Genomic DNA, 15,470 nt, shown 5'->3' with positions numbered 1-15,470 from the left:
ATCATAGAGACATGCCAGCATGCTGATTTCTCAAAAAGAGTCCAGGTTGTTGTTTTTTTTCCATAATGACACTTTTCCTAAGGCACTTCCTTGTTTACACACAAATGCTTGAAATGCCCCCACTTTAGCCTTTTTTCTGTTAATTTTGTGCTCCCTTTCATTCACATCACCCCAAGCTTTTTGCTGTTAACCCTGACTATTACTCTCTCACAGGGCTTGTGGTAACTCTTCAGTTGTTGACATGGGTATTTGAAAGCCCTAATTACCAGGTCAGACATTCTGCTGGCAAAGACCCATTGACCTGCTTATGAGGATTCCAAGCTCTTCCTAGCAGGTGTTGATCCTCAAGAAGGGTCCCTTGGTCAAAGAAACCCAATCTCACGTGCCACCAACAGCTCTATAACCAAACCCTGAGGTGCAGTATCCTTACAGCCCTCCCTTTCCTTGCAAGATGGAGAACAAGAGCTGTGCCCCCACATTGCTGACTATATCCTCCAGAGCTCTGCAGTCAGTTTTGATACTCTCCAGGTTGCCACCAGCAGTATCACTGGTACCCACACATAGAACAACAGCCACAGGTCTGAACAAGCTTTGGCAACACAGGCCCGGATCTAGATCTCAGGCAAGCAGAAAACTTCTCTAGGCAATAGGTTGGGTTGGCAAAAAAGTTGCTTCCAGCCCCCACTGCATGGAGGTTTCTTCTTTTATCACTCCCCATTTCCTCCTATCAGCCTTGCATAGCTCAGGGTCAGCTGGCCCAGAAGCTTTCCTGAAAAGCACATCTGGATCTGCCTCAGCTTTGAATAATCTCTTACTCCTGCTAAAGCTTATTTTCTGTTGGTGGGTATCCAGTGTGAAATCACATTGTTAACTCCAGAACCAACAGTACCAACTTTCCAGACACTGATTAGTTAATCTCCTATACAAGGCACAAACTCCTGTGTTTTTGTTTCAGAGAAACTACATCACAGACTATGAACGTGGAATATATTTAATTTTTGAACATTATTGATTAAGAGGGTGTTAAAAGGACACTTCCTGTATTATACTGATACTCTGAGTTACATGATTTATTATTATATGAAAGGGCTTTGGTTACCAGACAAGCATTTATTATGAGGGTGTAAAAATAACTGAAATAAACAAAATATTTTAAATATATTCAATATTGCAAACTTAGTTTTGTGTAGTGGGTCTTCCAAAGAATTAATGTTTGATATATGAGCCAATTAGACAAAAAGAACCATTCAATTTACTTTATAACAAATACATTTTATTTAAAATGCCCTTGAAAGAAACTATACACATCTTGAGTGTATAGTGTTCCTTCCTATGTACTCTCTAATCCTTGCCAATGAAATTAGTCTTTATTGATTTCCTAGCTCACTAAAAAAATGTCAAAAGAGAAGAGATAAATGAAAACAGTACTGACCTCAGTTCCTCAGTTTTGTACTTTTTGTTCCTCTTTACATATATGACAACTTTATTCATAAAGTCACTTTCTGTGCCTTTTTTTTTTTTTCAGATGTTCCAGTCTGTTTAACACAGTATTAAAGAATATCAGGACCTCACTGGAGTTTTTAGTATTACCTGCTGAGGCTTACCTTTTGTTAGTTTAATGCATTTTGATACTGCACAGACCAGTGTGGAACTATCCTGCAAATTCTAGGTTCATCTCCATCGCATGTAATCTGGACCCAGGTCACTTGGCACAATCGACCACCATGATATTCCCATGGGCTCACTCCTCAAGCCTGTCCAGATCCCTCTGGATGGCATCCCATCTTTCAGGCATGTCAGCAGTAGCACACAGCTTGGTGTCAGCTGCAAACTTGCTCAGGATGTACTCAAGTCCATTGTCCGTGTCACTGATGGAGACATTTAATAGCACTGGCCCCAGTACAGACCCTGAGGGACACCACTAGACACCAACATTCATCAGGACATGGAGTCATTGGCAACTTTGCATTGTTCTTGCATTTCATCATGTCCCTATGTCGGGACTCAAACGCTTTCATTTGCTGCCAACTCCTTTTCAATTGCACAGTTGAACGGACAAAAACCCAAAAAATCCCCAACCAAAAGTGAAACAAACTCCACTTCATTCTTATTTTCCTTAAGTTCTTCTAAGAAAATCTGTCACTTCCTTCAGTTGCACTGTTTTGTTTACACAAAAATCTGTGAATTTTAGAGATAAAATATTCAAGGAAGTTTATAAGATCGTTCAATATAGCCTCTTCAGAACACACCCTATCTTTTTTAACTTTTTTTGCAATTATAGACTGGGTCTGGGGTGGTTGGTTTTTTTTTTTGGTTTTTTTTTTTTTTTTTTTTTTTGTTTTTTTTTTTTTTAATTAAGAGTGATCCACTGATCAAGAAACTGAGATTACTTTAGATTTTACTTGTAGGTCATACAGCTATTAGTTATTACTACAAATCTTAATCCAGTTATTGAAAATTCCTCTAATTTTTGGTCTCCTAAACATACACACACAAACAAAAAAAGGTAAGAAAAGAGCAAGACCTACAAATATGTATACTTACCCTATACTTCTGCATATACATACATTTGGTAAAAATTAGGTCCTGCTACTTTCCCACAAAACAGTAGCAATAAGTCTATGTTGGCCAGCTGCTACAACAAACAACTTTCAAGTCGCTCTTTAAATTGTTTCTCCTTCATGTACTACATTTTTTCCAACATTGTATCAAATACAGAAACTTTGTACTTAAAGTACTTCTGTAAATTTGCAGAAAAATAGCTAAGCACCTTCAAGGAGAAGCCCCAGGAACTTGTACATCCAGTCTCAAGTCTGTTCCAGTTGTCATGGTATTAAGACAACTTAGAATTTAACAAGCTGTGCTTTATAGAATCACAGAATCACAGGATGGGTGAGGCTGGAAGGGACCACATTGGGTCATCTGCTCCAGCCTGCCTGCCCAAGCAGGGTCATCCTAGAGCACGTGGCACAGCTTTCTGCCCAGGTGGTTCTTGAATATCTCCAGTCAGGGAGACTCCACAACCTCTCTCCAGTGAGACTCCAGTGCTCTACCTGCACAGTAGAGAAGTTCTCCCTCATATTGAGATGGAATTCCCTGTCCATCAGTTTCTGCCCATTGGTTGGCTGCCCACCAGCCAGCAAATCCTCTCCTGCAGAGCTGCTTTCCAGCAGGTCAGCCTCCAGCCTGTGCTGGTACTGGGGTTATTCTTCCCCGGGTGCAAGAATCTGCATTACTTTTCTACAGATTACCTTGTCTGGATTTGCAGAACCATGTCACACAAATGTGCTATTGAGATTCAAGAATGAAATCTAAACTTGATTTGAATATTTCCATTTAGTACACAATTTGTATACTTTCTTTTTCTCCATTCTGTTCCTTTTGATTAAAAAAAATATAGACTTTGACAGACTAAATATGTCTAAACACTTATTTCTAAGTGTTGAAGTATTTGAATCAGGAACATTGCAATACACATTAAAAGATTTATTTATTTTACTTTCCAGTATGTTTGATTTTCAAGCCGACCACAAGAAGCTAGGATGAAAGAGCTAGAGGAAAAAAGGCACTTGAAGATCAAAAAGAGTAACTGTGACAACCTTAAGATTTCTTAAGTCATACCATCAGGATTTTTTCTAAAAAATAACTGGAAAAGTTAGAAGGCATAAGATGGAAATATCAGAAAGCTTAGATTTCAATATGTAAAACAGAATCTCCATTACACTCAGTTTTTAAAAAGCAGTGAGAAAGCAGTAAGTCCACTCCATGATTTCCAAAAATAAAACATGTATCAGTCACTTTCACTGATAAAAGAGGTAAGAAGCTTTTTACCTTCAGTCACACAAGTAACACAATCAGAAAAAAATGATATTGTGAGAAAAGTCACAGAAATTTATAAGTATGTCAGAGTGCTTTTTTCCTTGAAAAATTAATTTCCACATACGTCATATAAAACATTCCCCTAAAATACACTGTAAATGCCTGTGATACTGTAAAAGGAGTATTTCTTTTAGTGTTCTTTAGGTGAGGAATCCTAGAAAATTTTAAGAATCTGGAATATGAACAGGTCTTGCATGCAGAGTTTTATTACTCTATAAAATCTGCGCGTGCATGCATCAGTGAATCCACTTTAAATAAACACATTTTTCTGCCTATTTTTTCAGGGCTACATAGTAGGTAGTGCCTGCATATTTACCTGTATAATTACAACACTCCCTAACTCTGAACCATTAACCACAACGTAAAACATAGCAATACAAAATAATATTCACCACAAAATCTTTGGATCTGCTAACATATATTTCTGTGTGCATGGAGTCTCACTCCCTTTGATGGATCATGACTGGTACGTGAATTTCCATTCTAGACGACTGCTAAATTTCTCAACAAGGTTATCAGATTGGGGCATTTAAATTCAGCCAAAGCAGCAGATGTTTTGTGTTAGTTCAGTGGCTATTCATGAGCACATATAACAGGTACCAGAGGAGTTGTTATCGAAGATGATTCTATTAAAGTACTACTACCAACTGTCAACTTTTTACTATTTATCACTTCATCTTTGTAGATATATTACAATATTTTTTCTTTTCCTAGATTAAGAAAATTGATGATACAGAGAAAACATAAAATGACATAATTTTAGGTAAAATTTCTAAAGATTTTTAAAGCAATAAGAAAGAAACCTGATGCTTTTTTAAAAGCTCAGAAAATGTCTACCTGGCAATAATTGCTGATTTTTTTTTATTTTTTTTTTCTATTAATGATAAAAGAATTGAGGAAAAGGAATGGATTATTTGGGGCTAGGGAAGTGAATAATCAATTGCAAAATAATAAAATAATCAGTTGGAAAAATAAAACAGTGAATACTGTAGACCACAAAATAATAGAGATATGAAGAGCAGAGGACAGTAAAGAAATAGGAATGCAGGGCATGTGGTTCAGTTTTCTAGGCTAAGAGTAGAAAGAAACATCAGTAATAGCTTCCCATCAGAAGCTCTTACTCCTAAAAGCCTGGCACCTGACCTGATTCTTCAGGATATGGATCGGGTTTCTATGAATAAGAAATAATGAGTATATTTAAATTAGTTTAAATGAAAGAAACACCATATCTTTACTAAGACACCAAGCTTGGCAGCATTTTTTGTAGACTCAGAGAGAACAAAAAGCTCCTTGAACCAAAGACTATTGTTCCTTTTTACATGGTTTCCTGAAAAAAAATGAGCTGCTTTGCTCAGCTCCTCTTGATCACTTCCAGTAACCAATTCCATCTAAGTCCAATACATGGGAAAAGGTCTCAAAGATTTAACATTCCTACAAACTTTGTGAAAGCAGATAGCTGTATTGATTGTCTGCTAGCTACAAGAAAAAGAAAATGCAACATGAATGCAACTTTTACTTAGTAGTGTAAACCTCACTTCTCATTAAAGGCCCCCTTTTCAAATGGATTCTCTTTTGTTTAACACAGGTTAAGTTTATATTGCAACCTGAGTATTACTCAATTAAAATATCAACTCAGAAATCCAAACCTATAGGCAATATGGATTAATTTAGTTTTACAGGACTATTTCTTAAACCAAATCTCTCTAATTTAAAGCATAAAACCAACCAATATGCTGCTCATTCCACTCTCTCCATCTCTTTGGCGTGCAGCCCACCACTCTTTCTTCTTCTCCCTTGCACTAAGAATCTGGCATTCCTGCCTGCAGTGTGGCTCAGCACCCACTGGCTCCCCCATCATCTCTCTCAGACTATTGAACAACCTGGTAGTTAAAACGTGCTACATGAAAACACAGATGTGATCACACTTAGGGATTTCTGCAGATCTTAGTGCTGCCCATCTGCACTGAGAGCGCACAAGTACCTCTCCCAAAACATATCAGACACCTCCAAAGATGAAGGCAGCATTTCAGTGCCACGCTTTTTATCACTAGATTTTAACAGACATTGAAGAGAAGCAAGAGTGCAGCGGTCGCACCAGGTAGCTAAATGCAAGAACTTAAATTTAAGGGGAAATTAAGATCAGAGTAACATATATGTGCTGAGTTTAAGGGATGTGCTGGTTTAGGCAACTGTAAGAGTACTGATTTCCATTGACTGCCATTATCTAGCATTTATGCACCAAACTTCCACAAATCTCATTTTAATAACCAAAACAGGCAATCTAGTTCTCACTGCTCTTGATCATCAATAATCATGCCCATAAAAATGTCCAAAACTGGTATGGAATTGAAGTATCTTTAATAACTTCTACTTTTTCTAACATTCTGCCAAAAAATGCTGCAAATAACTAGTGAAATGTGCAATGTGTAAGGAAATGTGCATTTTGCTACTATGCCACACTGTTTTCTTTGCAATAGGAAGCTCATCTATTCTTTGGATCAGATTTTGGTATAACAGTTGCTTTAAGAACATTTGAATGGGATCAGATCAAAAGTCCAACTGGCTCGGTATCTGATATAGGTTGAAAGCAGCAGTTGGAGAACACTGTTAGGAACAAGACATGGATGATATCACTTCTGTTATTACTTGTAACTTAACTATGCAGAATTTAAATGGGAAAAAATCTCATATCAGACTGAGCCTCCCACAAAAATTTACTTGACTTTATTAACAATGTTTACAGTTGATCTGGAAAGAGAGAAAGTTCATAAACAGTGTTAACACTGGTAAAATAGAATACTGCTTTGTCTTGTCAACTAATAATATTTTGAGAAGCATTAATATTTCGAACCTCAAGTTTCAAAAATCTACTATTCAAAATGAATATGGAAAGAGACTGAAACTTGTATTTGCAACAGTATATACTGGGAAGACATCCCAAATATTCGTTCAGATCAAGGTATGTCCTGAAGCAGAAGTAGACAGCAGTGTTGCATCACCACAAAGCTGCGTTCAATTTAGCTGCTGTGTTAAGACGTACAATACAGCAGCTCAGAAAAAAGAATATGCTAGTTCAGTGATATTATTTTTTGAGATCCTAGCCAGTGTACTTGCACTTCAAATACAACACAACCAGCCTGATTGATCCTCAGTTTAGGGTCAGGAAGAATCTTGTGGGTTAATTATCATACTGTTTATTTATAACGGATTGGTGGCTTTTGTGTAGCTGTGATTATCTCATATATCTAGCTGATTCCCGGCTAATAATAGCACTCTCTAAGAAGTATTAAGATATAGTATTGATTTCAAAAAGATTAAACCACCGTGCTAATATACAAGAGATTATTCAATTAGTAAAGATGACTGGCAATATTTATCTAAAAATGCTCCCTGCTCTACAGTGAATATCTAAAGTATAACTTAGCTAAATACATAAAATCAAAATCAAAATACTCAAAAGCAGTCAAAAATGTGAATTCCAAAATATCAGGAACAAGAAACAATTTCCACAAAATAAACGTTCAGAAAACCTGATCTTGAAGTATCTCAAACTGCTGTTACTAAATAACCAGCTGTTATTTTTTAAAAACTCTAAAATAAATCTATTTGAATTAAATTGCCAGATTTTTAGTGTAAGTTCTCCAACACATTCTGTTGCATAAACCTGGCAAGTTTTTATTATCCAGCTGCTTTACTGATCAGTACAAAGGTGTTCTCTATTGGTAAACACCCAAAAAGTTGAATGACAGTCAAACTGTGGTGTTCATTCTCTTTTTCAAGTTTCTTGGTGAGTTTCCTGTTGGCATTCTTTTTAATTGCTTCCGCACGATTTATGATATACCTTCCATTAAAAAAAATAATTCAGCTTAACTAGGCTCTAGATGAGGTCAAAACTATTTTCATCATTTCAACCAACAATATTGTCTGTGGTGTTCATCATGCCAAACAAACAAACAAATCTTTTTTCCTTTTATTAGTGTAAGAAGAATTTCTTCTCAAATATCTGTCTATTCAAATGTCTGCCTCAGTGAGCAGCTGTCCATCACACTGAGATAAAACTGTAAATTTTCACCACTATTGCAAGTGGTCAATTCTTAGGGTTTGTTTGAGTTTTTTTACTAATAACCATATTTGTTCATGCACAAGGACAAGGGACTATGCAGGAACTTTTCCCATGAAAGTGTAGGGGTCAGCTGTATGCACTCAGAGTGGTGAGGGCTGCTTATAATTCATCCCTTGGTGAAACACAAATACCATTCATTCAATGCACCTCTGAAAACCTGGTGGTTTTTTTCCCAAAGAAATAGTGATAAGAGAGGTCCATTGACTCTTCCTCTAAGATGGGTTTTCACAAGCTCCTGGAATGTTCAGCTTGAATTTGTACTGAGTGTTGAAGTGGGAGAAGTTATTTTTCTAGTTTAGTCTACAAAGGTTAGCCATATACTGAAAACCACATCAGTCTGAGCAGGGGATAAATTACAATATCTTTGGAGTGTTGTTTTACTGGATAAGGCTGACTAAAAGCATCTAGCTCTAAATGTAATTACAGCACAATTTTACAGCTTTTACCAACCTACTTGAAATTATTAGGTCTAATTTGTTATATGACACCATTGCATAATTTTCATTTTTCAAATAGAGTGGCTTCCTTATTTTGGTAAGTATTGTTAAATCTATTAGAATATGCAACATGCAATTAGGTATGATTCATTATTTATGCCCAGTACTTAATTTGAGATGCATTTTCCAATACAGTTTTCATCATAACGTATTTTCATTTCTCTAGGTTTAGCTTGCTGTGAGACAGCTGTCAATTTATTCTCATTGCTCTCTACTTTTATTGTTCCAAGCTTAAACTGCATATGTCAGTCAGACAACAAGGAAAGTTTAAATTACTTTTAAGTCTTGCAAGCATACCTGGAAAATTGCAACACAAAACTCTCATCAGGAAACCTGCTGAGAAGTCTCTAAAAAAAAATTTAAAAAAAAAAAAATATATATATAATGTCTTTTAGCTTCTGTGAGTGTTTCCTAAAAATAGTGGAGACAGAATAAAATTTAAGAGATTTTACAAAACAGAAAAGCACGTCAGACAGACAAACGTCCTCTTTTCTCTTGCCAGAAAAAAAATTCCCTCTAGAGATTTCAGATCTAGTCATCAAACATCATCCTCACCCTTCTATCTAGCATAACCTTTCTCTGCCAAAAGGATAATACAACTCCTATTCACATACTACCATGGAGATAGGATCATCACAATAGCATTATTTGCAGTTATCATACAGACTGAGGCCTTCGAAGGTTAGATACCAGATAGAGGAACAAAACTCTTCTGTTTTTTATCCATGACTGACAGACACTGCAGAATAGCTCCTTTGTACAGCCATGTTAAAGTTTGTTATTTTGAACTCTTCAGCCAGAATGCCTGTTTCAGCTATATTTATTTGAGTTGTTGCTGTCAAAACAAAGATTACATCATTTTACACCCATATTTTACAAATTAGGTAGCCAGGACATCTGCAAAATGAAGGGTGAGCTCATTTACTTGGGCAAAGGCTTTGATATCAAATGATAAAAACAGTATCTGTATAAGTGTTCTTAGTGTACTGGCTAACAGCTCATATTTGGACAACCTGAAGTGATTTCTAGCTGCATTTTTAAAAGCATTGTTTTTACTGGTTCCTGTAATGTTTTGGAATGCCTTTAAAGAGAAAGGTCATCCTTTCTTCACTAATCACTTTTTCCAAGGGAAAAAAAAAAACAACACACACCCCACAAACTTAATAGGAAATAATTTTGTAAATATATTTTTAGCATAAGTAGCTAAAAAAACAGTTTTATGACACAGTTCAGACAGCCTTATCCCACACACTGAAGTAAGTACCATGGTTAATGAAATCTAAATGAGTGAGGAAAAGCTTCAGGGCTATATGATGGTGCTCCTACCAAGCCCTAAGAAATAGAGCAATGGGAAATCATATTAAAGATGTGCAAAACCTTTGCATGAACACAAAAACATGACCTAAAGTAAATGAAAAGCAAAACAAAACTAGAGAACACAATTGAATTTGAAGGCTTCAATGCAGAGCTTCTTCTAATAATTAGTATTTTGACAAATTTCTCATGCAAATCTTGAAACAGAGTTATAAAAAGATGTTTTATGTAAAAGATGTTTCACAGGCAGCATATTAAAGGACCCTTTCTGCAAAGTGTTTATCATTTTAATAATCAGCCCTTTCCCCACCTCTTTCAAGAATCTCACTACACAGATGCTCATCAGAACACCTTTATGATGACCATTAGAAACACTGGTTAATCTCCATACTTGCACATACCAATCTGTTTCTGTACATTTGCTCAAGTCCTAGATTATCTAGGAGCCTCCCAGTGTCTTTAAACGATCCTAAGATGTCACTGGCATGCTTTAATGACATACTGAGAGACAAAACCTGCATGAAAATTCATACTGCCCAAAGAGATTTGAACTTTAGATTCTGTGAAAAGTAGGAAGGTTTCCTTTTATATTACACAGCTGAGAATGGAGATGCAAGAAAGAAGTGAGTTCCTGAAATCATGCAGATGAACTATGTAGAATGAGAAACTGAATATGAGCCATCACCTTTGAATCATATTTGCTAATTATATCTGTTTCCTAAGTTGATAAAGGAGGACCTGAGATATGCAGAGCACTTTCTTCCTTCCAATATATAAATATTATTGCAATCTTCAGAGGGTCCAAAAAAAATCAATTTTAAATGCAGTCTTTGAAGTTATGCTAAGTGTCCAATATCATCTGATGATTTTTTTTTTTTTTTGGTCAGGTTACATTGAGGCAAAGAGCACAAGGCACTGAGAAAAGGAAAAGGGAATATTTCTGAAATTGCACAAGAATGGACAAAACAGTATGGTGTTGGAAACCACAGATGAAGCTCACTGGAGATCCGCTTTCTTGAATGATTTCTCTAATTCTCAAATTATGCTGGTCAAAGCTAGCTACTTTGCTTTTTACACGTTTGTAAATATGGTTTACACTGAGCGCCTTTGCATGATACCCACATTCACATCCACACAAAACATTGATCTGCTTTCTAAACTTACAGCCTCTGGACAAGTCAGGAGAAAGAGCTTTGCTGACTAGCAAAGTGGGAGCCCAGCCTTTAGTCCCAACACTAAACAGTATGAGGTGGAGAGTGATAGCTGGAGTCAGAGAACTGCACCACTTTGAAATGAACTGCCTTCATTCAAATACTGCCAACTAAAAATCCAGGCAGTGATGGCAAAGCAAATATTCTGGTTTAAAAAATTCTGCATCAAAAAGTTTGTGATATGGTTTAGCCAGAGCTTTCTGCTAAGCTTCATACTGGACTGCACAGTTGTGCCTTCCACTTCTCCAAGTACACCTTCATATTTGATGCTACCAACACAGTACACCAAAATGCTGATACACAGCTGCACCACAATCACTCTGAGCTAAAGCTATTCTTCTGGGGGGGAAAAAAAAAAAAAAAAAAAAACCCAAACAAACCCAAACCCCTCAGTCTACAGCTGGACTGACACAATCCTTCATCTTGACCAACAGAGTCTGTATTGTCACCGTGTACCACACACCAAAAAGAATGTATGTACTTGAGAGACAAAAAACTTTCTGAATATTTTTATTGGACCTAGGGTCTCTCTGATGAAGTATTATATTGGAGAGGCAAAGATAGTAAACAGAGAACACTGAACAGAAATATTTTGAGGATAAGTTTTGCTCTGCTTGTAGGTGGCCCCTTTATTTCTCAGTTTTCTTGTGCCCTGTCAATGTCCCAGAATCCAGATGAAATTCTATTGCAAAGAAGTTGTTACAAGTAGAAAAGCCTGTGTTACTGGGGATTAGAAGGGAGGCAGTTAAAATTATTAACTTCATACACTTTTTGTATTCCTACTACTAGAAAGAGTCTCAACCCCTTTATTTTATCCTCTCTAGAAGCACAGAAAAAGCCCTTGTTTTCACCAATGATTGCAATCTAAATAATGTAAGAGACAAGAAATGGGATACTCCAAGAAAACAATGAAAAAAAGATAGTGTGATATGAAGACCTCAAGGACTGTTGCAAACACATATAGAAACAAAACAAGAATTTTAAGGAGGGACACTTTGGGAATTGGAAAAGATTCATGAGCTTCAAAAAGAGCATGGGGAAAAGCTTAAAAGGAAAGGCAGAAAAATTAGCACACAAAAAAAGAAAACTCAAGTTTGATGAGGATATGAAGTAGTTCCTTGGATGAGAGTCAGTACAGGAAATATGAATAGATGACAACACAGAAGAAAAGCCACTTGGAAGCAGCGAGATGCTTTTGTGCAGTATTAAGTATTCCTACTACTATTTTTTCCAGCCTATTACAGATACAGATAAGAACTGCAAAGTTTTATGGATTTACATTTTACAGAAGATTATTTGAACTCATCCAGTATATTATGGTATTTCCAGCTTGACTTTGCAAAAAAAGACAAACTGGTTTATATTATGAATATTTATTGCTATTCTATTTTACATAATATATACATAGGTATATATATAGGTTGGAATTCTTAATAGCGAATCAATTCTATGGAATTTTACAGACTAGAATGCATATGTTCTACTTATGAATATTTCCTAGAAAGCATTAGTGAATATAAATTCGTTTGAGATTTCTATCAGATATTCTGACTACTGTCATTCTATTGGCTTATATGTTTCAATGGCAAAACAGATACATTTAAAAATAATCAATCATCAATAACCCTCTTTCGACTCTCAGTGTATATTTCCTTTAGTCAACTTTCTTCTTTGTCAATCACATTAAAACAGTGACTCAAAATGAAGACATCTTGGCATATGTATCTATCATTCCTTCTGTAATGTAGTACTCCCACTGGCTTTCATGGGAATTATGCATATGAAAAGACTGCATTATTAGGCTAGATTAAGAGAAGACGTTTAGAAATACTTAACTCATCATACCACTTCAGAACCTCATATTTATAATGGTACTTAAGCCTGGAGCAATATAAACAAAAGTACAAAATACAACTCCTGGAAATATACTATGGATGGATTTTTCTTAACTTTTTTCAATAAAATTGAACAGATTTAAGACTATTTTTCTTGCTTTTTGATATATGAACAAAAAAGAAATATGAATCAGATCACTCCAAAAGACTTGCAATATTCCTAAACCAGAGAAGTCACATATCAGTAAGGGGACAATAAAAGTTAAAAATACATTGCAGATATATGAACTAGATGTCTGTGTAACCATGTAAAGGTCCTCAAATTTTTTCTTGGTATCCTTATGTCTTTTTTAACCTATTAAACCTGATCCTCTGGAAGCACAGCCAGTCATCTTTAACTCTTCAGACACATGATTTCCATTTTGACTTCATAAGTGTAATTCTCCTCCCATGCCATGACAACTCAAGGATAGTATGAACTATCTTATTCTGACCCAGGAAAGATATTGGGACCTTCCTTGCTCTGAGCTAAGACTGAATGGACCTCCACTTTACTCTAATAGATTGGGTAAACAACAATTGGCACTTTCCCAGATGCACAGCTCAGATGTAGAGTCAACCTTCTAGGCTAGTTAGAATGGGATAACTTTCTGAATGATGTTTGGGGTTTTTTTAACCCAAAACATACTGCTACACAGTTAACTATGGACTGTTATTTTTGATTGCTAGTAATAGCCTTGCCACTTTTGTAAAAAAGTATTCTTGCCTGCCTGTAATTGTGCCTCAAATTCAGGTTGTCTAATCTGATTGGAAAAGTTCAGATTTTAACTTCTAACCACCCATTTACTTTATAACATGGGCATTATAAAATTTTGACTGTGCAATAGTACTTCTACAATTTGAAACAATCCTGAGGATTGAACACTTCAGATATTCTTTACTGCTGGATAGCTCACATCTGGACATCACTAGTCAGGTCAGTCACAGGTACTTATCTTGTGAGATAAGGATATTGGAAACAATATCCATAAAGACTCCTGCTAGAAGCATAAATCCTCGAATTAAAAACCTGTTAAAAACACATGCTGCACCTTTTCCAATTGTACTGTAGATACCCTAGACTGAATCCTGGATTAACAGATGTTATTGTAGCCACCACATGCAAGTCATTTTCTCAGGGAAACTAGATTTTCTTAAGAAGTGACAACCCCATTTCATTAAGTGAAAATATAGAACTTACACGACATATGAAATTACATCTAAGTCTAGAACACTGCATTTCAAGAAAGTAGAAATAATGAGAGTCCAGATCACAGCAACAAAAATGAAGGAAATACAAGAATAATATTGTTGGGTTTTGTTTTGTTTTTTTTTTCTATAAAGAAGAAAACAAAGACCAGGGATTGTTTAAAAGAATAACAGTGGAAACATGACTGAGAATCTCAAATATGTGAGTCTGGGGCAAAGAGGAAAAGAAAAATCCCTATAACTACTAACTAACAAAAGCTAATGGGTTCAAGTAATTTACTTTCAGCAGGTTAAGTACAAGATCAGAAAGCACAAAAACCATTCTAATGGGAAGACTAGTGAAATGCTGGAATAGATAACATACTTAGGTAAGTAATCATAACAAATCTTTAGGCAGACAAGCAAGTGCTCACTTAAAAAGACAACTTTTATTGATTGTGGCTTTGGAGGAAGAGGGAGGGGGCAGGTATGACACCTTCAGGGAATAAGTTTCAGTTGTATGATTCCATGCTGAAGTGACTAAAGAAATGTAGCCACATAGTGAGTGACCCACTTGCTGTGGGATCTTGACTTGGAAGGAAAGTCTTTTTTCTGGAAAAGACCAAATCAAGTTCTTCATATATACAATCCAATATAATCTATGAATCACCAAGCTACATTGATCCAGTCTGCAGCTTCTTTATTCAACAGTTTAATGATAACAACTTTCAGGGCTGGACTATATACGACCAATATCTGATCCAGCCATAGGATATAGGATTTTGCTTGCTAAAAGCAATTACTTAGTAACATGTCCCATGGCCTTAATGCCAAACACTAGCAATAGCTGCTAACACTGAATTCCAGATGTAGACTTTGCTGAAAAATTTAAAGGAATTAGTTTTACAATATTTTGCTTAAAAATCTAGATGTACTCCAAATTCTTATTAATATATCTCTACTTTATTATTAAGTTGGGATCTTTATTGTTTTATTTGTTTTTAATTTAATCCTAAACTTTTTACAAGCAGATCAACTTTAATAATTAGAATCACACTCTTGTACAAAGGCCACAAGTCTTTGGAGTCTTTGGAGAGTTAACACAAAGTAAAGAACCTTCTCTACTCAGTTATTTTGCTTACAATAAAAATGTCTAATCAATGGGAGGGAGAATACAGGACAAATGTACAGCTCCCAGTCTGATTAGCAACTAAGTTCAGAAAACCTACCATTTTCCAGCTCCATTTCAATATTCTTGCCTATTATTCTACAATAAGCAGCATGTAGAAGTAGGAAAGTTACATAGCCATACTTATCCCCTACATTTAAATCACTTGATCTAACACCAGGTAAATGATCCAAGACAAAAAGAACAAACCTGCAT

At 35.8% G+C, this 15,470-nt stretch overlaps 1 protein-coding gene across 38 annotated transcripts in view; it reads right to left on the bottom strand.

The window, feature by feature from the left end:
• Positions 1-15,470, bottom strand: part of LOC135296419 (uncharacterized) — a 384,334-nt gene that overhangs the window by 365,703 nt on the left and 3,161 nt on the right. The gene's annotated exons all lie outside the window — the stretch shown is intronic.

This window comes from Passer domesticus, chromosome 3, assembly GCF_036417665.1.
Source record: "Passer domesticus isolate bPasDom1 chromosome 3, bPasDom1.hap1, whole genome shotgun sequence".
In the NCBI taxonomy this organism is placed as follows: domain Eukaryota; kingdom Metazoa; phylum Chordata; class Aves; order Passeriformes; family Passeridae; genus Passer; species Passer domesticus.
This window is presented reverse-complemented; position numbering and strand designations above follow the sequence as displayed.